This window comes from Aotus nancymaae, unplaced genomic scaffold (genome assembly GCF_030222135.1).
Source record: "Aotus nancymaae isolate 86718 unplaced genomic scaffold, 86718_ANA_hifiasm-v0.15.2.pri h1tg000079l, whole genome shotgun sequence".
In the NCBI taxonomy this organism is placed as follows: domain Eukaryota; kingdom Metazoa; phylum Chordata; class Mammalia; order Primates; family Aotidae; genus Aotus; species Aotus nancymaae.
In genome coordinates this window covers 1032834-1055710 of record NW_026988494.1, presented here as the reverse complement: position 1 = coordinate 1055710, position 22877 = coordinate 1032834, and the positions used below count along the sequence as shown (strand labels likewise).

Genomic DNA, 22877 nt, shown 5'->3' with positions numbered 1-22877 from the left:
TGCCTGTAGTCCCAGTTACTCGGGGGGTGTTGAGGAAGGAGAATCGCTTGGACCCGGGAGGCGAAGGTGGCAGTGAGCTAAGATTGCACCACTGCACTCCAACCTGGGCGACAGAGCAAGACTCTGTCTCAAAAAAAGAGGTGATAGGTCTTAATTGGACAAAGGGATGCTTTAGTTCAATCCTACAGCTATGTTTTGAGTGCAGATTATCTGCAAGTCCAGGAATACCAACATGAGGTTTTCCTGTAAGCTTCGAGGTAGTGTGTGTTACAAAGTGAATGGTCTCACCAAAGTCCCAAATAGTTCTGCCCCTTTGTGGGAAACAGCTTTACAAAGTGTGCTACAATTGCAGGGGGCTTGAGCATGCTGATGGCTCCCCAGCAGAAGACTTCACTCTGTCTAGGCCAAGATCGCGGCACTGCACTCCAGGCTAGGTGACAGAGTGAGACTCTTGTCTCTAAAAATTAAAAAAAAAAAAAGACCACTCCATCTAGGGCCAACCAGTGCTTCTGATGAGAAATAAGGGGTGACGGCGAATCGTGGAACGAGCTAAGGACTAGGAAATGGAAGCCAACTACAGAGATAACTAGTTAGTAACTGCTGGACTTGACGCTGAACTCCCCGACCTATGCGATGAAGCAGCTGAAATAAATGACCTTGTGGGTACTTTCTCTTTGTCTCCAAAATTGTATGAATCACGTCCGTAGTTCTACCAGCCTCCCTCGCAGAGAGAACAAAACCCTCACCAGCTACTTACAAAGAGCCTCACGAGTGTGGAGCCAGTTCTCCTGATGCTGGAAGGTGACAAGTGATGTCTGACGGATATGAGGCCAGAAGTTGCAGGGGGCAAGGGGGCCTGGGAGGTCCCACTGCACAATCAAGGGCTCTTGCAAGTACGAGTCAAAGATGGCTCATGCTGGCCCCAGTTAAAAGAACAGAATCTGCAGCCCTTTACTCTTCTCTGGTCTGTAGTGGTAAATTTTAAAACTCCCCAGGGTCTTAAAGAACGGATCAGAGCTGTTAACATTTACCAAGTGACAAGACTTTCTGGGCACTGTCAGGGCTATGTGGGGGTGACCATCTCTGTCTTCCAGGTGGCTTCTGTCCTAAATGCTCCAGGGAGCCATCCAAGTTATTCAGAGAATCCACTTCCCCGGAACATGCCCTAATGTGGTACTTCAGCCCTGCCTCCCCGGAGCCAGGCAAGGCCCCTCGGAGTGAGTCAGTGCTGGCTGGCAGAAAAATCCCTGGATTCTTGGCTTCACTCACGTGTGCTTGGCCAGCGGGATACGCATGCCGTACCACTAGCTCACTCCCAAGGCTTACTGAAATGTTTTAATGATTTCAAATCAAAAAAGAAGTAAGCACTTCTCTTTCATTTTACTAAATTTAGGAAAGGAACTAGAAAAGACAAAATGGAATGAATACTGAACCCACTATGTAACAATGTAACAAGGATGCCCCAGGTAGAATTAACTTAGAACTATAAAACTTCATTTATTCCTCACTAGAAACTTATGGGGGATAGGAATTATTACTCCTTTTAAGCAATGGAGAAACTGAGGCTCAAAGAGGTTAAGTACTTTACCCAAGGAAATGTAGCTAGCATGTAATAGTGCCTCAAGGCTTTTGGATATTGGAGAACAGTAAATAAGGGGGTTCTGGATATTAGAGGAGTAAGTAAATAAGGGGTTGACCAAACCTGATTCCATCTGATGCAAACTCATTTTCTCCAAACCAAGTAGATAAGGGCAAATCCAAGGTAACTCTGGTAACAAGAGAGCCTTGATTTTCAATTCCATTGGTCAAAAGAAAGACCCTTGTGCCAGGGCACAGTGGCTCACACCTGTAATCCCAACACTTTGGGAGGCTGAGGCGGGTGGATCACCTGAGGCCAGGAGTTCGAGATCAGCCTGGCCAACATGGTGAAATTCTGTCTCTACTGAAAATACAAAAATTAACTGAGTGTGGTGGCACATGCCTGTAATCCCAGCTACTCAGGAGGCTGAGGCACGAGAACTGCTTGAACCCGGGAGGTAGAGGTTGCAGTGAGCTGAGATTGCGTCGTATCTGTTGGAGTGCAGTGACTCAAAACTAACTAACTAAATAAATAAAAGAAAGACCCTTGGAAGCAGACCACAGATGGGCCATCTACGACACTGCATGGGGCACATTCACAGATCTGGGATAGAAGCAGTACTCGCTGGAGGATACGCCTAAAGCCACACTCCACATCTTACTACATCCCAAAGATACACTTGATGCAGGCCTGTCGCCCAGAAACGCATACCTAACCAAGAAAACCCAGGTCCCATGGTAACTGCCAGAGTACTAAATGAGTTCTCAGGTTCCAACAGGAAAGAGTGGTGTCATGTTGAGATGGGAAGGTTGCTTCCACTCGGCCACCCTGTCCCCAGAAAAGCCTGCCGCCTCCTCCCAGGTGTGGGCTGGCTGCAGACCGCCCCTCTCAGCTCCCTGGTCAATGCACTTCAAAGTCATCTGCCAGCTTCCCTCTTGTTCTTTCCCAGAAAAGGTGCAAAAGTCTCTTCCTCTCCTACCCCTCTGGCTCTCACATTTGACCTCTGTAAAACAATGATGTTAAGGAAACCTGGCCTCCTGGTACCAACTTCTGGAATAAGAAGTGGGCACACACCCAAAGCCACCTGCCTGCAAAAAACGTAGTGACACAGGCTACTAGTCCATCTGCTGTCTGGGACCCTGTCACTGCCTCCGTCACCTCAGTTTCTCATTCTACTAATTAAGGAATTTTTCCAGTCCCTCAGGAACAGCTTCCTTCCTTCACTGCTTGACAAATGTGACCTGCAGCCTTGCAGGTGTACACAGCAGCGTCCGCCAAGACCCTGCAGCTGGTTCCCCCCGCCCCATTTCTCCAATATCAGCCAGGCTCCTGGGATTCACGCCTGCATGCAGAGGTCCTTGGTGGGAAGCAGAGAGGGGGCGCAGCCCCACTCATTGGAGGGGGCTGAAACATTTGCCCTGCCTCCATCACAGGGGTTATTTAGACTGAATGGGCTGCATGGGTGAAAGTGCCTGCTGTCTTTTCACACTGGAGTACTGATCCAACATAAGGAGTGGACAGTGTCTGGTGAGATAGCGGAGTCCAGATGGACCTCGTGACCTTGCAGCTCTCCCAGTTCTAAGAGAAAAACCTTCTATGAATGTCAGATCTTGTTCAAAAATCATGTAAGGAAAACTAGCTGATGAATTCCTGGCCAAGTCTTTTTAATCTTTTTCTTTGTCACCCAAGCTAGAGTGCAGTGGCATGATCTCAACTCACTACAACCTCCATCCCCCAGGCTCAAGTGATCCTCCCACCTCAGCCTCCCAAGTAGCTGGGACCACAGGGATGTGCCACCATGCCCGGCTAATTTTCTGTATATTTAGTAGAGATGAGGGTCTCACCATGTTGCCCAGGTTGGTCTTGAACTGTTGAGCTTAAGCAATCCACCCACCTTGGCCTTTCAAAGTGCTGGGATTACAGGCATGAGCCACCAAACCCAGCCTGAGCCTTTTTATTCTTGCCTGCTGGAGATAGTATGAATTCATGCCCTTCCATTTATGATCCTGTACTCTGGGACAGTCACTTAACCATTCTGAGCCTCAGTTTCCCACTGAGAGGAAGCTACATGACAAGTGGTTACGAGGCTCAAATGGGTGGTGTGGGTGAACGTGCCCGTTCTCTCCTAAGTACTAACCAAATGTAAAGAATTATATATTTGTATTTCATACATAATATTAAGATACTTATAATTCTCATTGTATAGTGCTCTGAGTCACTCCTTGATAGCACTCTCAGGAGATCTGGTAATTGGCAGCAGGAAGACAGGAACTTCCAAACGTTCCAAAAGCAGTTCTCACTCTTCATCTTCATGTTTTATATTCTATACTTGGGGCCCATACAGTGGCTACTGCACACTTGAAATGTGGCTGGTGCTAACGGATATGCTAGAAGTAAAAAGTATACATTGCACCTTAAAAACTTGTTATTGGGGAAAAAAAATGTGGGCTGAGTGTGGTGGCTCATGCCTGTAATCCCAGCACTTTGGGAGGCCGAGGCAGGCAGATCACCTAAGGTCAGGGGCTCGAGACCAGCCTGGCCATCATGGTGAAACCCCGTCTCTACTAAAAATCCGAAAGGATTAGCCAGGCATTGTGGTGGTCACCTGTAATCCCAGCTACTCAGGAGGCTGAGGCAAGAGAATCAATTGCTTGAACCAGGGAGTCGGAGGTTGCAGTGAGCTGAGATCATGTCATTGCACTCCAGCCTGGGCGACAGAACAGGACTCCATCTAAAAAAAAATAATAATAATAAACTAAAAATATTAAAAAACAAACAAACAAACAAAAAAACTAAAAATATAAAAATTAGCTGGGTGTGGTGGTGTGCACCTGTAGTCCCAGCTACTCTGGAGGCTGAGGCAGGAGAATCACTTGAACCTGGGAGGCGGAGATTGAAGTGAGCCAAGATTATACCACTCTGTCTAGTGACAGAGTAGGACTATGTCTCAAAAAAAAAAAAAGGCGAAGTATCTCTTCAATAATTTCTATATTGATTACATGTTCAAATGATAATATTTTGGAAATATAGTTACATTAAATAAATTATTAAAATCTAAACAAACAAGTAAATTAAAAAACAAATTTTACCTGTTTCTTTTTACTTAATTTCCAACGTGGCTTCTAGAATATGTGAAAGTATACATAGCTCAATGTTATGTTATATTTCTTTCTCTCTCTTTTTTTTTCTTTGACACAAAGTCTCGCTCTGTCACCCAGGCTGGAGTAAAGTGGTGCAATCTCGGCTCACTGTAACCTCTGCCTCCCGGGTTCAAGAGATTCTCCTGCCTTAGCCTCCTGAGTAGCTGGGATTACAGACATAAGCCACTACACCAGGCTAATTTTTGTATATTTAGTAGAGACAGGGTAGAGACAGGGTTTCACCATGTTGGCCAGGCTGGTCTTGAACTCCTGACCTCAGGAGATCCACCCACCTCAACCTCCCAAAGTGTTGGGATTACAGGCAAGAGCCACTGAGCCCAGCTTTTTTTTTTTTTTCTTAAACAGGGTCTTCCTCTGTCCCCCAGGCTGGAGAGTAGTGATGCAGTCACAGCTCATTGCAGCCTCTGCTTACTAGGCTCAAGTGATCCTCCCACCTCAGCCTCCTGAATAGCTGGGACTACCAGTAAAATTAGCAAGCTTGTCTAATTTGTATACTTTTTGGTAGAGACAGGGTCTCAACATGTTGCCCAGGCTCGTCTCCATCTCATGGGCTCAAGCAATCCGCCTGCCTTGGCTTCCCAAAGTGCTGGGATTACAGGCATGAGCCACTAAGCCCAGCTGCTAGTGTTCTATTTCTACAGGACGGCACAGCTTGAAGCAACTTCCATGCCTCTGTACAAGAGTTTCTTCTTTGCCCTTCCTTGTTCTGCAACACGCCAGGTCTTCTCCTTTCTCTGAACCCCACTTTAAGAAGCTGTCTCTTACATAAGACTTTCTTGGGCCTTCTAGCTGGAGGATTTCATTCTTTTCAATTTGCAAACCACATTACTGGCCCCTCTCACGTGGTGCTTAGGTCATATTATACGAATGTTATTTATGTACATTCTCTTCTCCCCCCACGAAACTGCAGGCTCCTTTGGAGCAGGGTTTGTGCCTCCCTGACCTTTGCTAACACGATTGGCACCCAGTATGTACACAGCAGATGCCAACATGTTTGCTAACTGGATGAGTAAGTGAATGAAGAAAAAGAAAAGGCGGATGAGAAGAAACTGACACAGATACTCCTCCAGAAAAGAGGCTGAGATTATCAGAGAAAAGCAATTAGCTAGTACCTCTTGTTAACCAGCCAAACTCTAGTCCAAGGAACACTGAGAAAATTTCTAGACAACTTGGTTCTTCAGAATTGAGGAAGTAACACCAAAACATTAATCCCTTCAGATGGGAATAAGAGTTATGTCTTAGCAGAAATGGTTGCTTTTCCCCAAAGTGAGCATTCTCTACTTGCACATTGAGAGGGCAGGGGGCAAGTACTTAATAACATATGGAGAAAGTTATTCAGCTCAGCTTGCAAAATTTTAGTTGGTCCAAGGAAAATGCGAATCTTTTGAGTCTCTGTTTAAAAAGAAAAGTGTCCAAATGTCCTTGGGAGTAGAGGTATATAAAAAATTAGCAGTAAGTGGTTGGGCATGGTGGCTCACGCCTGTAATCCCAGCATTTGGGGAGGTCAAGGCCAGTGGATCACTTGAGGTCAGGAGTTCAAGACCAACTTGGCCAACATGGTGAAATCCCACTCCTACTAAAGATATAAAAAATTAGCCAGGTGTGGTGATGCATGCTTGTAATCCCAGCTACTTGGGAGGCTGAGGCAGGAAAATCGCTTGAAGCCGGGAGGCAGATGTTGCTGTGACCCGGTATCATGCTATTGCACTCTGGCCAGGGTGACAGAGCAAGACTCCGTTTCAAAACAAAAACAAAAACAAATTAGCAATAAGTGAAACACGAACTGCTACACGTAATCTAGAAAAACACAAACTGCTACATGAATCTGCTGCTCTTGCAGTGACTCACACCTGTAATCCCAGAACTTTGGGAGGCCAAGGTGGACAGATCACAAGGTCAGGAGTTCGAGATCTGCCTGGTCAACATGGTGGAAACCCTCTCTACTAAAAAAATATATAAAAACTAACCAGGTGTGGTGGTGTGCACCTGTAATGCCAGCTACTCGGGAGGCTGAGGCAGGAGAATTGCTTGAACTCGGGAGGTGAACGAGACTCCATCTCAAAAAAAAAAAGAAAAGAAAGAAAATCTTGCTCTTGGAGACAGGATGTACTATGAGTGGAACCCCACCAAATACTTGGGATGGTTCATCTAGGTGAGTGCTATTTAATAGGGGAGAGGGAGAGGGCCCTAAACATAGTTTCTTTCATTGCAGGGGAGAGAGAGGTGGTGGTGAGGAGAAAATTTCTGTTTAAAGTAGATGCACTCTTAGGGGAAAACAAATATCCTAGCCCAAGTCTGACATTTCATCCTCTCTGGAAACACCAGAATCTTCTCTAAAGCTCTGCATCTGGGCTCCCACCAGTCCCTGGTGCGTTCAGGCCTTTTACAAAGCTCTGGGGAAGACAAATGCAAGATACAAATTTCCCAGGAGGAAATTAAACTCATCAAGTGATGTGAGGCCCTTTCAGAACAAGACATTCGAATCAATTCTAACTTCTTTTCCACCAGCAGCAACAGGCTCAAACTTTGCTAGGATACTCTTTAACTAATAGCCATTTTGATGAAAGACACTTTAAAAACAGAGGCAAGAAAAAAGCATTTGGAGAACCGGCTGCTAAAACCCCAAGTTCACACGAGCAAATCTCCCATTTTAGGAGTCTTGTTTCAGGTCAATACTGAAAACAAAGAGCACACCACTAAAAGCAAAACCCATGGATTTTCCTTGGTCTCCAAGGCTTGAATCTGCCTACCCAGTGTTCAATTCAATTTTCTTGCCCTCTGGAGTCTACTAGGAATAAAGCTAGCCCAGCCTGAGGGATGCACCAATGTATCCAATCCTCTTCCCCCAGGGAGTGGGGTCACTTCTCCATTTCTTCCTGAGCTTTTGCTTCCCTTGCTATCAAAGGGCCACCCAATGGAACTTTCTAACATCCTCCATGGCCAGAGGCCAAGGAAAAGAAGCACCCTTAGACTGTCCAAGTGGTACCCACTCTGGTGGGAATCCCCACTGGGAAAAATACCTCGAAAATGAGCATTTCTGTAGGCACGTTTGGAAAAGCAGGCAGTGAAAGTACACAGTCCAAGTGGCTCTCAATCTGGATGAACCTCATTAAAAAGCTGACACTCAGCTATGACTAAGAGCAAATGCAACAGATATTTCAAGGAGCTCGTCACTGATGTAGTTCATAACCCTCCCAGTTGGAGTCAGGCCCCAGCAGCCTCCCTGTCCCCAAACACCCTGCACCCGGAAGGAGGGTCAGGGGCAGCCCCAAGCTTCTCCTAACCTACTGGGGGAGGATATGTAAACAAGTTATTAGGGAGGCAGGTCATCGGGACAGACGGCCGGCAATGGCAGAGGCTGCTAGACCTCGGTCCTAAGAGAAAGGTGGATGACCCAGGCGTGGGGGTGATTAACAAGACCAACGTGGGTCCCACGGGGCCCTGCTACTTCGATTTTAAAGAAGCCTCAGGGAGGAAACCGGGAGCCCGGGCCAAGGGAGGAAAATGGCCACTTTCTGCTCAACAGTCTCAAGGCTAAGGTTCCATTTAGATGGTATTCCAAAAAAAGCGCTGGTCCGGAGGTGCAAAGGGCAGGGCACATCTGCGGAGGAAACAGTCACCTTAATTACCACGTCTAGAGAAAGTGCGATTTCATTACAGCCTCCAAAACTACCGCCCAAAGAAGGAAACCAGAGAAGTGTTTTCAATTTGAAAGAGACTGGAAAGAAGCGGGTGAGAGACCCACTCTCCCTACTCTCCCCACCCTCCAGCAACTTCGGACCACAAGGCGCTTTCCTGCCTCAAAGACTACAACCAAACACAACTCGACAATCCAACCCCCGCTTTCAAACCTGTGGCCGTTATTTAAACGGTAAAATGTCCCACTTTAGTTTCCGGGGATGCGGCCCAAATCAGTCCTTAAAAACACACAGAGAGCACCTCTGGCAACAGCCGCCCACGCCCCCGGCCCTGCGCACCGGGCTCGCTCCGGGAGGGGAAGAAGGGGCGCGTGACGCCACCGCGGGGCGGCCGAGAGGGGACCGCGGGCCCCGGGCGGGGCAGGCGCTCCTGCAGCTCCAGCTATAACTCAAGGGAGAGAAAGCAATGCTTTGGTTCCAGATACTTCCATCGTCAAGGCCACTTCTGGCCAGACGCACGGCCAAAGAGCTCCCAGTCTAGCGGATGAACCGTTCGCAAGTGCCATCCCCTAAAACCTTGGCCCCATCTCCCAAGATGCCTCTTTTCTGCTCAATCCAGAAAGCACCCCGACCGCCGCCACCCACCAGCGGCGGCGAGTAACTAACTTGGTGGGATTAAATAACTCAGGATCCAAGGGAACTTTCTTTTCTCCCCTGAATCTCAACGCCGCATCTCCAAGTCTCCAGAAATGTTAAGGAGGGAGGTGGTCAACTCGAGTTGAAGAATCCGAGTTTTAATTTGGGGGAGGGGGAGGGGAGGAAGAGGTAAGTTAATAATGCGGCTGCGGTGTACCCGTGTGGGGTGAAACGGAACCAGATGCGGCCGCCACATCTGGAAAAGGGGGATGGGGGAGGGCTAGGGGAGAACGGCACCGTGGAAATGTTTTTCAAACGGGCTGATAGCTTCTGGGCCCAGAACAAGAAACAGGCTTCACCACCCACCCCCAACACATACACAAAGTGTCTGGCTGCCTCATACGGGGTGTTCTATATGAACCCCATCTACAACGTCAACAAATTTCTTTGCAGACGTGGGTCGTAGCCTCCCTTTTCTCCCAACCCCAAACATAACGGGAGGGGATGCGGGGCACAGAGGGGTCTGGGCTAGACAAGCACACGCATCGCAGCCGAGTGAACCTCACCGGACAAAACCCTCATCCCTTCCTCCACCTCCAAGAACCAGATTGGTAAGGAACGGCCCCGGCCCCTGCCCCCGCCCCATACCTCGGCTTAACGACCGCGGGTCGTCCTCCCGTTCCCCAAACTTCCGACCCTTTCAGAGACCGTCCAAGCAGATCACCACTTCTGGAAAGGGGAGTCGTTTTTCGCTCTCAGCTCAAGCAGATTCAGCCATTTGGTGACGACACCTCCTTAAAACGTATTCCAAGAGAAGCTAACCTAGCTCTCCAAGTCCTCCGCATTTCATCCCCCCGTCCACTCGCCCCCCCACACCCGGACCCCAGACTTTCCTGGGGTGGAAAAGGACTTAGGAATGTCCCGGATTTTTAGCGTTGAGCCGAAAGCTACCTGCTGAATTGGGGTGAATCCCCAAAAGGGGACCAAAAAGAGATGGAGTGGAATGCAACACACACACACACCGCACCCCACCTCGCCGCCCACTCCCGCCCTCCTCCCCAATCCTGGAAGCCTTCGCCCCGGGCCTGTCCCTCCCGGGACTCACCGAGTAGCCGCCGCCGCCGCCTCGCCAGCTCCCGAGCGCGAGTTGGCGGAAAAGTTGGGCGGCGGGAAGAGCGGCGGGACGAGCGCAGGGAGGGGGCGCAGAAGGCGACGCGGGCGGAGGGAAGGGAGGGGAGACCCAAGGGGGGCGCGTATTGCCGGGGAGGGAGCCGGGAGGTGGAAGGGGCGGGCGGCGAGCGGAGGGAGGCGCCGGCCCCGGCTGGGCTGCGGCGGGCGAAGGGCGCAGCCGGGAGGCTCTGGCGCCTGGGGCTGCTCGGGACGCTAAGCCCGTCCCGGATCGGGGGCCCCGCGGCTCTTACCTCGCTCGGTGTGGAGGTTCGGCCTCGGGAGAGTCTGCCGTGGCTTGTGCGGGCGGGCGTGTGCTCGCGTCCCCGGCGCCGGCCCGCCTCCCCCTGGCTCTGTTCGGGTGCTGGCGGGGTCGCGAAAGCCCCGTGGCCACCGCTCGACTCCCGGCGGCGCTCGGTGCTCGGCGCCTCCAGCCCGGGCGGGAACAATGGAGCCGGAGCTGGTGCCCCGGAGGCGGGGCGGGGGGAGGGCTCCCGTCCGCCGCCCGGGGTCTCCAGACCCTGCGCCCCCCTTCTCTGGAACGCGGCAGCGACGCCTCACGCTCCTTGCAGACCAGGATCCATCGCCCCGCGGAGGCTCCGGCGCCGCGGCGTGCCTGACTGCAGCACGGGTACCGTGCGTCCTGCGGGGCGCCCTGAGCTCGGAGCAGAGAAAAGTCCTTCGGCTCCGCGGCTTTTCCAGGGGCGACGCGCTCACGGCCGGGGAAGGCGAGGTCGCCGCAATGCGCTACGCGGAGTCTCAGTCCGGTCCGGACGTGGCCGCCTAGCTCCTGGCACTGCCCAGGTTCCTCCGTGCCCTGCGGCTGCACCGGCGTCCCGGCTCCCGCTGCCTGCTGCCCGCCGCTGAGGCCGCCGCGCCTGTGGCCGCAGGAGCGCTCCGAGCGCTGTGCGCCGGCGAGGCGCGAGGGCTCGCCCTCTCACTCCCACCCGCGCTGGTCCCTCCTCCGCCTCCGCCTCCGCCTCCGCCTCCACCCCCTGCCGCTGCCTGCTGGGCCTTGTAGTTCCCGAGCCGCGGCCCCCGAGGAGGGGGAGCGGGCCGAGCTGTCCCCGGCTCTGCCCTTCCCTTCCCGCAGCCTGGTCTCCTTTGGCGCTCGCGCCCCTGCATCTGAACACGTCCCAGAGGGCGCCGGAATTTCAGGCCCTAGACACAGCAGCAGTGTGGGGGGCCGGGTGAAGAGACGCTGCAGCCGTGAGGTTGTACCTGGTAGCGTGGGCTTTGGAGTCTGTGCGCCTTGGGGAAATGATTTTCGCGCTCTAAATCTCGGTTTTGCCATCTGTAAAAGGGGACTAATAGTGCTTTTCGTATGGAGTTGAGGCGTCAACGAGGGCCTGGCGCATAGTTAATACTTAATAAATACAAGCTGGTTTTATTCTTGAGAAGGTCGGCCCCTCCTCAAACCCTTCCTTTGGATCTCAGCTTTCCCCAGCCACATAATTTAGGTTTTGTGGTCCACCGGGAACTGGACTCTGTAAATTCTACAGCGATGTTTTTGGCCTCCAGAAGTCTCCAGCCTGCAGTGAACGTCTAGGAAGCAAAGAGTAAGCAGTGGGAGTTGAAGGGAGAGGTGTGGTTGGTTTGGAAATTAATCACAGCCCACTCAGAACACCCTCCAATACTATGGAACCCAGGAAAGTGGCTAAAATGCTTCCCCCTGAGTCTTCCGTGGAATGGTATAATCTAGTGGTTCCCTAATCCAAATGGACACGGGTCCTGTAAAGAACTTCTGAAAAATACAAATTCATGGGCCTGCTCAGACATGAGGAATTGTACTGTCCCAGGAAGGAGCCAAGAATCTGTTTTTTTTCCAAGGTTCCGTGGGGCCTATGATGTGAGCCCAGGCTGAGGCCACTGTTGGGGTGGGAAGCAGGCAGCTCTAGGGCTGAAGGATTCCTCCATTCTGTCCATCATTTATGAAGTTTGATGTAGGACAAGTCATGCATCTGATAAAATCAAAACAGGGGTATCTGTTGCTACTCCTTCACAAGATGGTCATAAGAATCAAATCCAGTAATAGCCATCAGTGTGCCAAAAATATTACACAAATAGATGTCACTGTGTAAGTTAATGGCAGGGCCTGTTCCCTCACCATCACCCACCTCAACCCCCAGATTTGTAGGAGTTTGAATACTGAATGAGATCCTCCTCCCCCACCCCACCCACTGCTCCTCCCCACCCCACCCCCGTTAATTTAAGAAAGGGGTCCTCACGTTATTTTTCCTTTTTTTCCCTTCTTTTCTCTTTTTTATTTTTTCTGAGACAGAGTCTCGTTCTGTTGCCAGGCTGAAGTGCAGTGGCGCGATCCCAGCTCACCGCAATCTCCCACTCCCTAGTTCACGCGAGTCTCCTCCTCAGCCTCCTGAGTAGGTGGGATTATAGGCATGCGCCACCACGCCCAGCTAATTTTTGTATTTTTAGTAGAGACGGGATTTCATCATGTTGGCCAGGATGGTCTCAATCTCCTGACCTCGTGATCCGCCCGCCTCGGCCTCCCAAAGTGCTGGGATTACAGGCGTGAGCCACTGTGCCTGGCCTATTTTTCTAATCTACCAATAGGTGACAGACTAGTGACCAATACAGTGTTATTCACATAGTAGACGCTGATGAAATTCCTTGACTGGCCAAAGAGCGAATATTCAATAAGTATTTGTTGAGCAAATTAATAAATAAACAACTAAATTACAGCTCACCTCTGTAATCCCAGCACTTTCTGTGGCCAAAGCGGGAGGATCACTTGAAGCTAGGAGTTCAAGACCAGCCTGGGAAACAAAGTGAGCCTTTGTTTCTGCAAAAATTTTAAAAATTTGCTGGAGTTGGAGGCTGAAGAAGGAGGATGGCTTGAGCCTAGGAGTTTGAGGCTGCAATGAGCTATGATCGAGCCACTATACTCCAGCCTGGGCAACAGAGCAAGACCCTTTCTCAAAACAAAATAATACAAAACAAAACACTAGAAACAGGAACTCATATATTTGTTGAATAAATGCTGGGCGCAGTGGCTTACACCTGTAATCCAGCACTTTGGGGGGCTGAGGCAGGTGGATCACGAGGTTAAAAGATCAAGACTGTCCTGGCCAATATGGTGAAACTCCATCTCTACTAAAAATAAATAAATAAATGAACTTCAGCCATTGTTTATAGGGTTTTCCCCTACAAGCCACCCTTTAATCCTTCAGCTCCTGATCAGACTTGGTTTATACTCCTATATATGCTGCCCACCCATTAGGCTTCCTGCATTTTAATTAATGGTCATCACAGGCTTGTAAGAAGGTCAAACTCACACCTTACCCCCAAGAGGCCTTCCCTGCCCATCCCAGGCTTGTCAGTCCCTGGACCCCCTGCTGACTTTCTGGCTATCTGCCAAGTTGATACTTACCATAGCTTTGTTAGTGGTTTTCCTTACTCTGCTTTCTCTCTAGCTGGCTTCTAAACTGCTTTAAGGCAAGGATCTTATCTAGGTGTCTGACCAGTGCCACTCAGGAGGTTTTCCATGTATCTTTGCTGTTGATGGACTTGCTAAGCGTAACAAACCTGGGTTACCAGAGGAGGAAATATAATTTGAGGGAATATGATTGGGAAGGCAAGCCATGAAAAAAATCCAGCATTTAATATTAATACCCAACTATTATTTTCCCACTTTATTCCTATGGGAGTGTGTATCGCCCTTCCTCTCCCTAATTCTTCTAAAACAAGGGTTTTTTTGTTTTGTTTTTGTGATGGAGTCTTGCTCTTGTCGCCCAGGCTGTAGTGCAGTGGCACCATCTCAGCTCACTCAGCTCGCCTCCACCTCCTGGGCTCAAGCAATTCTTCTGCCTCAGCCTCCCGAGTAGCTGGGATTACAGGCGCCTGCCACTATGCCCAGCTAATTTTTATATTTTTAGTAGAGACTGGGTTTCACCATGTTGGCTAGGCTGGTCTCGAACTCCTGACCTCAGGTGATCTGCCTGCCTCGACCTCCCAAAGTGCTGGGATTATAGGCGCGAGCCACCACATCTGGCTTAAAACAAGGGGTTTTAAATCAAGCCACTTTTTCTTGTGATTTGGAACCATTATAGGAGTATCTTGATCCCCAAAGAAGAGGCTAAAGAATGTGTTCTTGATTTAAACAGAAAGAGAATGATCTAAATGCCTGTTTGGTGTTGAGGGACATGGGCCTGCTGCTGAAAAATCCTCCATAGATTCATCAAGAAACCAAAATGAAAGCAAGTGGCCAACTTGCCAAGGCTCCCTCCTCCATTCTCAGGATAGAACTGATGGCAGCTGAACGGAGAAGGTGAGAAACTCAGTGAAGGCATGAGCTGTCCACAGACCGCAGACACACTTCTGAATAACTGAGAGTTGGCTGCTTTTATCCTTGCAGCCCATCTCTCCTTCTGTCCCCCTCCTCTACCTGCCTCTTTCTGAAACGCGGCCCTCCCATTTCTGGAAGGACCCCAGGCCAGTGGAGGGAGAGTGTCCCCAGGACAGCCCTGAGCTGCTCCAGGCAACGGGGGTCAGCCGGCAGCTCTGCCTGTCTCTGTCCTGCCTGAGGCCTCCTGGCACCTTGCCTCCCCATACAGAAATGTAATCTTCCCTCCGAGATAACAAAGAGCTGGGAGGGTCAGGGAGGATTTGTCGGCCCTTCGCCCTGCCAGCTAGATGTCTACAGGAAGACAAAGGCCCTCACGCTGGAGGGCCTGATAACTGGTTGGGGGCCTGTTGCCTCCCACATCTGTGGGAGGAGGAGACCACTGCTGAATGAAATGAAGGGAAACGGAGCTCTCCCCAAAGCCCAGCCAGCTCTCTTTGTTTGGGAACACTGCAGGAAATCTCTTCCCTGCTCCTCCAGCTTCTTGTGTCCTCAGAGTTTTCCCGGGGAGAAAGGAGCTTCTCTTCTCTTCTCCCCACATTCCTTCTGCCCCAGGTCTTTCCTGCTCTGTCTGGGTTCAGTTATTTTAGGGCTCAGCTGTGCCTACCAGGGATGATCACCCCACTACCCTGGATGGATACTGCAGAATTAACACCTCCCTGTTATGGAAGAAGTCAGGTCAGGTAAGTGCCATTGATATGGGGTGAGGTTGCAGAACTTCCAGCCCAGGCTTCGAGAGTCCCCAGGATTTGATGAGAGCTGGCAGAGTCTCCACTCTGAGAGCTGGTTGTGGAAGGGGATTTGGGAGGAGGGAGTTGTCTGGGTTTTTCCCTACAAAGTGGATCATTCACAGGTCCTGGGAGCAGGTGGGCAGCCAAGCCTTTTGCCCCAGGCCCCTGGAGTTAGGGAACAGCAGTCAGTCACCATCTGGCTACCATTTGGTGACCCCTGTCTGTTCCCAGAGCAGCTTCAGCATGTCAGGGAAGGGAGGGTCTTGTTTGGCTTGGTGTTTTTGTAAATAACATTCACTCTCTCCTGCCAATTTGGAGTGAGAAAGGGAGCGAGCTGTATGGCAGCTCAGCTCTGTCTGGCCTGAATGCCACATCTCTATGGAGCCTGTGGGTGCCAGGGAGTACTTCTTGTGTGTCAGGCGCTGTGTCAGGCACAGTGGATCCAAAGATGAAAGAGATGGGGGCACAGCCTGGGGGACCTCCCTTGTCTTGTGGGGGAGACCAAACATGACACATAGTGCCACCCAGGGCCATCTGCAGGGTGCTGTGGAAGGAGAGACCAGGAAAGAAGATGACTTAGGGGAAGCGATGCCTGAATCTTGAACGAGAACAACGTGAAAATCCAGAAACCCATCTGGAATAACTGAGGAGTGTACATGGTGAGGGGTAGGGGTGAGGGTAGGCCGTTGGTAGTCATTGGAGCATGGAATTATTTTGCTCCGAAGGGATGAACTTAGTCTCTGGGGTCAAACAGTTTTGAGCATGGGTCCCGATTCTGCCACTTGCTTGCTTGTGATCCTGGGCAAGCTAGTTAGCTCCACTGCATTTGCTCAATGGTGAAATGAGGATAACAATGGTAACTGTTCTTCCCAGGACCGTTGAAAGGATTAAATGAGAAAATGTGTGTAACGCTCTTGGCAAAGTGCCCAGCACATTATAAATGCTCAATAAATGGTAGTCGTTGTTGTTTCGTAAGCTCGAGAACTTTCCTTTGACGGAGGACACCTTCTGGAGCCTGGGTATCTTTGTGGCTTTTTTCTTTTTCTTTTCTTTTTAGACAGTGTTCCTCGCTCTGTTCCCCAGACTGGAGGGCAGTGGTGTAATCTTGACTTACTGCAGTCTCGACCTCCTGGGCTCAAGCAATCCTCCCACCTCAGCCTTCCAGGCAACTGGGACTCTAGGCATGAACCACCAAGCCAAGCTGGTTTTGATATGTTTTTGTGGAGGTGGTGGTCTCCCTATGTTGCCCAGGCTGGTCTTGAACTCTTGGGCTCAACCCATTTACTTGCCTCAGTCTCCCTAAGTGTAGGGATTACAGGTGTGAGCCACTGCACCCAGCCTTCTTTGTGGCTTTACTATGTATCTACCACCTCTCCCCCCACCTCCACCTCAGATTCTCCGTTCCCCAACACTAGCTGCAGAAAAGGATATATTTTTCACCCTCATCTCCCTGTTCCTTGCTGCACCCCAAGATAAACAGCCCTTTTGTTTTAGGTTTTACTGTGAAATAAGAGAAGAACAACAAGAACACACATGGGGAAGCTAAGGGGGCCTATAAAACCTCAGCGAGAATCCTTCCAGCTACAGTCACTGGATTCCGACTCCCTTCAGAACACGAACCGCAAACAAGCTGGTCTTTTGTCCTCTGCATTTCTTCAGGGTTCCCCAAAGGCTCTCCTCTTTCTGACCCAGACTTGTAAACCTCTCCCACTTAAAGCCACCCATCCAAGGGCTGGGGTCTGGAGAGATGACAGATAGGCAGTGGCAGAACAGTGAACAATTTACATTTCTGAGGACCTCCTCCCCTCCCTTCACCCCCAGGAGTGAGGGACCCAGTTCCTTAGGCTTTGCTCTGCCTAGGGACAAAGATCAAAGTATCAGGGTTAGACGGAGATAATTGAGGATTCAACTTTGAAGTGGCTTCCATCCAAGGATGTGCTAAAAAGTTGCAGCTGACTTCTCCTGGGTTGTTATGAACCTTTGGTAGTATCGGGCTGGGTAGGGTCAGAGAGGAAGAGGATTTAAAAATAGACGGTGTTCTCCCATTTCCCCCTAAATGAATTTTATTATATTATCCTGTCAAAACAAAACAAAATAGTTAACCAATTTTTTTTTTTTGGGACAGAGTTTCGCTCTTGTTGCCCAGGCTGGAGTGCAATGGCATGATCTTGGCTCACTGTAACCTCCACCTCCTGGGTTCAAGTGATTCTCCTGCCTCAGCCTCCCAAGTAGCTGGGATTACAGGCACCTGCCACCATGCCCAGCTAATTTTTGTATTTTTAGTAGAGACGAGGTTTCACTATGTTGGCCAGGCTGGTGTCTCGAACCTCTGACCTCAGGTAATCCACCTGCCTCGGCCTCCCAAAGTACTGGGATTACAGGTGTGAGCTACCACGCCCAGCCCATCCAAATTTTTAATAGTGATTTTCTTTGGGAGTGTGTTTATAGAGGCTTATACTTTGGTTTGGTTTGTTTTTTTGAGCCAGGCTCTGTTTTTTTGAGCCAGCTCTCTCTGTTGCCTAGGCTGGAGTGAAGTGGTATGATCACAGCTCACTGCAGCCTTGAACTCCTGGGCTCAAGTGATCCTCCTGCCTCAGCCTCCCAAGTAGCTGGGACTACTGCTGGTGCATGCTACTATGGCTGGCCAACTTTTATATTTTTAATTTTTTGTAGAGACAGGGTCTAGCTATGTTGCCCAGGCTGGTCTTTAAATCCTGGGTTCAAGTGATCTTCCTGCCTTGGCCTCCCAAAGTTCTAGGATTACAGATATGAGCCACTGTGCCTGGCCCATTTTTTATGTGCCTTTACATTGTTTGACTTTTTGAGAGGAGTTTTTTTTCATGGGCCTGTCCATGTGGTTGAGCAGGCTGTGTCCTGGGCTGGAATCCTGTGTGCTGCTGCCAGGCTGCCTCTGCCCAGAGGAAATGGCCTTCCAACTTGCTCCAAGGCACCCTGGCCCTGAACATGCACCAGTTTTCTAATCAGCAAAATAATAATCATAATAATGACATATTTTTAAAAAGCAAACACATACGGGGTAATAGGATTTTATCTTTCAGCAAGAAGAAAGGTCATGAAAAAATGCCCTGCTGAATGTAAGTTCATTCAGACAACGTTTAACAGGAAAGAGTGAAGGTTATTTACAAAAACACCAACCCAGTAAAGACCTTCCCTTCCCTGACACGCTGAAGCTGCTCTGAGAACTCTCAAGCCTTCCCAAGACACTCCTAATCCTTCACCCATAGTGACCACAACCTTAGCCATCCCAGAAAATAAGATAGGCTTATAGAAAATAAGGCTTCTGGCGGTGTGCGGTGGCTCACGCCTGTAATCAAAGCGCTTTGGGTGGCCGAGGCCGGTGGATCACCTGAGGTCAAGAGTTTGAGACTAGGCCAGGCGCGGTGGCTCACGCCTGTAATCCCAGCACTTTGGGAGGCCGAGGCGGGTGGATCACGAGGTCAAGAGATTGAGACCATCCTGGTCAACGTGGTGAAACCCCGTCTCTACTAAAAATACAAAAAATTAGCTGGGCACGGTGGCGCGTGCCTGTAATCCCAGCTACTCAGGAGGCTGAGGCAGGAGAATTGCCTGAACCCAGGAGGCGGAGGTTGTGGTGAGCCAAGATTGCGCCATTGCACTCCAGCCTGGGTAACAAGAGCGAAACTCCGTCTCAAAAAAAAAAAAGAGAGAGAAAAAAAAAAAAGAGTTTGAGACCAGCCTGGCCAACAAGGTGAAACCCCCTCTCTACTGAAAATACAAAAATTAGCTGGGCGTGGTGGCGTGCTCCTGTAATACCAGCTACTTGGGAGGCTGAGGTAGGAGGATCGTTTGAGCATGGGAGGCAGAGGTTGCAGTGAGCTGAGATCATACCATTGCACTCCAGCCTGGGTGACAAGAGTGAGACTCCATTTCAAAAAAAAAAAAGGAAAGAAAATAAGCCTTTTCAGTCATCCAAAGAGAAAGAGGGGCAACATGAAAGCCGATCTCCTGATATCTCAGATGACTAAAGAATGGTTTGGGTTCCGGAAGGGCTGGAGATGCCTCTGACTGCCTGTCTTCCCCAAAACTTGGTTTCTTCCATGCCAGTGAGTGCAGAGACCTTTCAGGGCACCTTTGTGAGGCCTGCCCAGCCCAGGAGAAGCCAGACATACCCCGACACTGCCCTGTAGCCCATATAGGGTTTTGGTTAGCAGCTGAGGGGAGTCTGTAGGCATCTCTTTGCTGAGTTAACTAGGGTGGATTTCTCAGGCCTATCTAGAAAGTAATCTGCATAGGTGTTAAGTCCCCTTAGTTCTTCCAGGATGTTTCTTGCTAAGACTAGATAGAGGCCAAGAATTTGCCAGTGTTCCTAACACCGCTTGTCTGGTTCTGGTAAGTTTCCAAGCATGCGAGCTTATTTTCTGAGACAGATGGGCCTTGCTTTCCTTTATTGTATTTCCCAGACAGTGCGATTTTTAAGAATGGAAGGTTTGTGGCAACGCTGTGTCGAGCAAGGCCATCGGTGCCATTTTTCCAGCAGTTTGTGCTCACTTTTATGTCTTTGGGTCACGTTTTGGTAACTTTGGCAAAAGTTCACACTTTCTCATTATTATCAGATCTGTTGTGGTGATCTATCAACAGCGATCTTTGACATGATTATTGTAATTGTTTTGGGGCACCATGTACCATCCCCATATGAAACAGTGAACTGAATCGCTAAGTGTGTGTTGTAGCTGCTCTGCCAACTGGCTGTCCCCATCCCTCCCTTTCCTTGGATCCACCTATTCCTTGAGATACCACAATATTAAATTAGGTCAATTAATAATCCTATGATGGTTTCTAAGTGTTCAAGTGAAAGGAAGAATTCCATGTCTCTCACTTTAAATCCAAAGCTAGAAATGATTGAGCTTAGTGAGGAAGGCATGTTAAAGACTGAGATAGTCCCAGACCCAGGCCTCTTGTGCCAAACTGATTAGCTAAATTATGAATGCAGAAGAAAAGTTCTTTTTTTTTTTTTTTTAGACGGAGTCTGGCTTTGTCAACCAGGCTGGAGTGCAGTGGCGTGATCTTGACTCACTGCAACCTCCGCCTCCTGGGTTCAAGCGATTCTCTTGCCCCAGCCTCTGGGGTAGCTGGGACTACAGGCATACACCACCACGCCCAGCTAATTTTTGTATTTTTAGTAGAGGCAGGGTTTCACCATATTGACCAGGCTGATCTCGGATTCCTGACCTCTTGATCCACCTGCCTTGGCCTCCCAAAGTACTAGGATTACAAGCATGAGCCACTGTGCCCAGCCTTTTTTTTTTTGAGACAGAGTCTGGGTCTATTGCCCAGGCTGGAATGCAATGGCATGATCTCAGCTCACTGCAACCTCAGCCTCAAGCGATTCTCCTGCCTCAGTGTCCTGAGTAGCTGGGATTGCAGGCGCCTGCCACCATGCCTGGTTAATTTTTGTATTTTTAGTAGAGACAGAGTTTCACCATGCTGGCCAGGCTGGTCTCAAACTCTTGACCTCAGGCGATCCGCCTGCGTCACCCACCCAAAGCGCTAGGGTTATAGGCATGAGCCACCACACCCGGCCACTGATTTTTGTATTTTTAGTAGAGACGAGGTTTCGCCATGTTGGCCAGGCTGGTCTTAAACTCCTGACCTCAGGTGATCTGCCTGCTTTGGCCTCCCAAGGGCTGGGATTACAAGCGTGAGCCACCACACCCAGCCAAAAGTTCTTAAAAAAAATTAAAAGTGAGGCTGGGCGAGGTGGCTCATGCCTGTCATCCCAGCACTTTGGGAAACCAAGGTGGGTTGATCACCTGAGGTCAGGTGTTCAAGACCAGCCTGGCCAATATGGTGAAACCCTGTCTCTACTAAAAATAATAAATTAGGCAGGTGTGGTGGTACGCATCTGTAGTCCCAGCTACTCAGGAGGCTGAGGTGAGAGAATCACTTGAACCTAAGAGGTGGAGGTGAGCCGAGACCACATCATTGCACTGCAGCCTGGGTAACAGAGTGAGACTGTCTCAAACAAAAAAAACAAAAAAAAAGGCTGGACTTGGTGGCTCATGCCTGTAATCCCAGCACTTTGGGATGCCGAGATGGGTGGATCACTTGAGGTCAGGAGTTTGAGACCATCCTGGCCAACATGGAGAAACCCCGTCTCTACTAAAAATACAAAAAAAAAAAAAAAAAAAAAATTAGTTGGGTATTGTGGCAATCGCCTCTAATCCCAGCTACTCGGGAGGCTGAGGCAAGAGAATTGCTTAAACCCAGGAGTTGGGGGTTGCAGTGAGCCAAGATCACGCCATTGCACTCCAGCCTGGGTGAAAGAGTGGGACTCCATCTCAAAAAAAAAAATATTAAAAGTGCTACTCCAGTGAACATACGTATGAAAAGAAAGCAAAACAGTATTATTGCTGTTATGGAAAAAGTTTGGGTGATCTGGATAGAAGATCAAACCAGCCATAACATTCCCTTAAGCCAAAGTCTAATCCAGAGCAATGCCCTAACTATCTTCAATTCTATAAAGGCTGAGAGTGGGGAGGAAACAGCAGAAGAAAAGTTGGAAGCTAGCAGAGCCTGCTTCAACTTAAGGAAACAAGCCATCTCCATGTCATAAAGGGGCAAGGCGAAGCAGCAAATGCTGATGTAGAAGCCTCAGCAAGTTATCCGGAAGATCTAGCTAAGATCATTGATTTTTAAATCTAGATAAAACAGCCTTCCATTGGAAGAAGATGTAATCTAGGACTTTTCTAGCTGCAGGTAAGTCAATGTCTGGCTTCAGAGTTTCAGACAGGCTGACTCTCTTATTAGGAGGTAACGCAGCTGGGGACTTTAATTCAAAGCCAGTGTTCATTTACCATTTCAAAAATCCTATTGCTGTTAGAAATTATGCTAAATCTACTCTGCTTGTGTTCAGTAAATGGCATAACAAAGCCTGAATGAGCACATCTATTTACAGCATGGTTTACTGAAGTTTTTTTTTTTTTTTTGAGACAAAAGTCTAATTCTGTTGCGAGGCTGGAGTGCAGTGGTGTGATCTCGGCTCACTGCAACCCTGGACTCGCTAGTTCAAGCGATTCTCCTGCCTCAGCCTCCCAAGTAGCTGGGATTACAGGCAAGTGCCATCACACCAAGCTAAGTTTTGTATTTTTAGTAGAGATGGGATTTCACCATGTTGACCAGGATGGTCTCAATCCACTGACCTCATGATCTACCCACTGCAGCCTCCCAAAGTGCTGGGATTGCAGGCATGAGCCATGGTGCCCAGCAGTTTACTGAATATTTCAAGCCACTGCTGAGACATACTGCTTAGAAAAGAAAGATTCCTTTAAAAATATTACTGCTCATTGACAATGGACCTGGTCACCCAAAAGCTCTGATAGAGATGTGTGAGGAGATAAATGTTGTTTTCATGCCTGCTAACATAGCATCCATTCTGCAGCGCATGGATCAAGGAGTAATTTTGACTTTCACAACTTAGTGTTCAAGAAATGAATTTCATAAGGCTACGTCTGTGTTAGATGTGATTCCTCTAATGGATCTGGGCAACGTCAACTGAAAAACTTTCTGGAAAGAATTCACCATTCTAGATGCCATTAAGAACATTTGTGATTCATAAGAGAA

At 49.3% G+C, this 22877-nt stretch overlaps 1 protein-coding gene across 10 annotated transcripts in view; it reads right to left on the bottom strand.

Annotated features, from left to right (window-relative positions):
* The window catches only part of FGFR1 (fibroblast growth factor receptor 1), a 60179-nt gene extending 49088 nt beyond the window's left edge, over positions 1 to 11091 (bottom strand). For 4 of the 10 annotated variants that reach the window (XM_012475955.2, XM_012475960.3, XM_064368670.1 and 1 more), the window contains exon 1: positions 10436 to 10498. The gene's annotated coding sequence lies outside the window, so the exon portion shown is untranslated. Of the gene's footprint in view, positions 1 to 757; positions 777 to 4184; positions 4291 to 9662; positions 9755 to 10435 lie in introns of those variants that run through there. The other 6 variants (XM_012475961.2, XM_012475963.3, XM_012475956.3 and 3 more) reach the window with 4 other exon arrangements.
* Positions 11092 to 22877: the final 11786 nt, after the last annotated feature.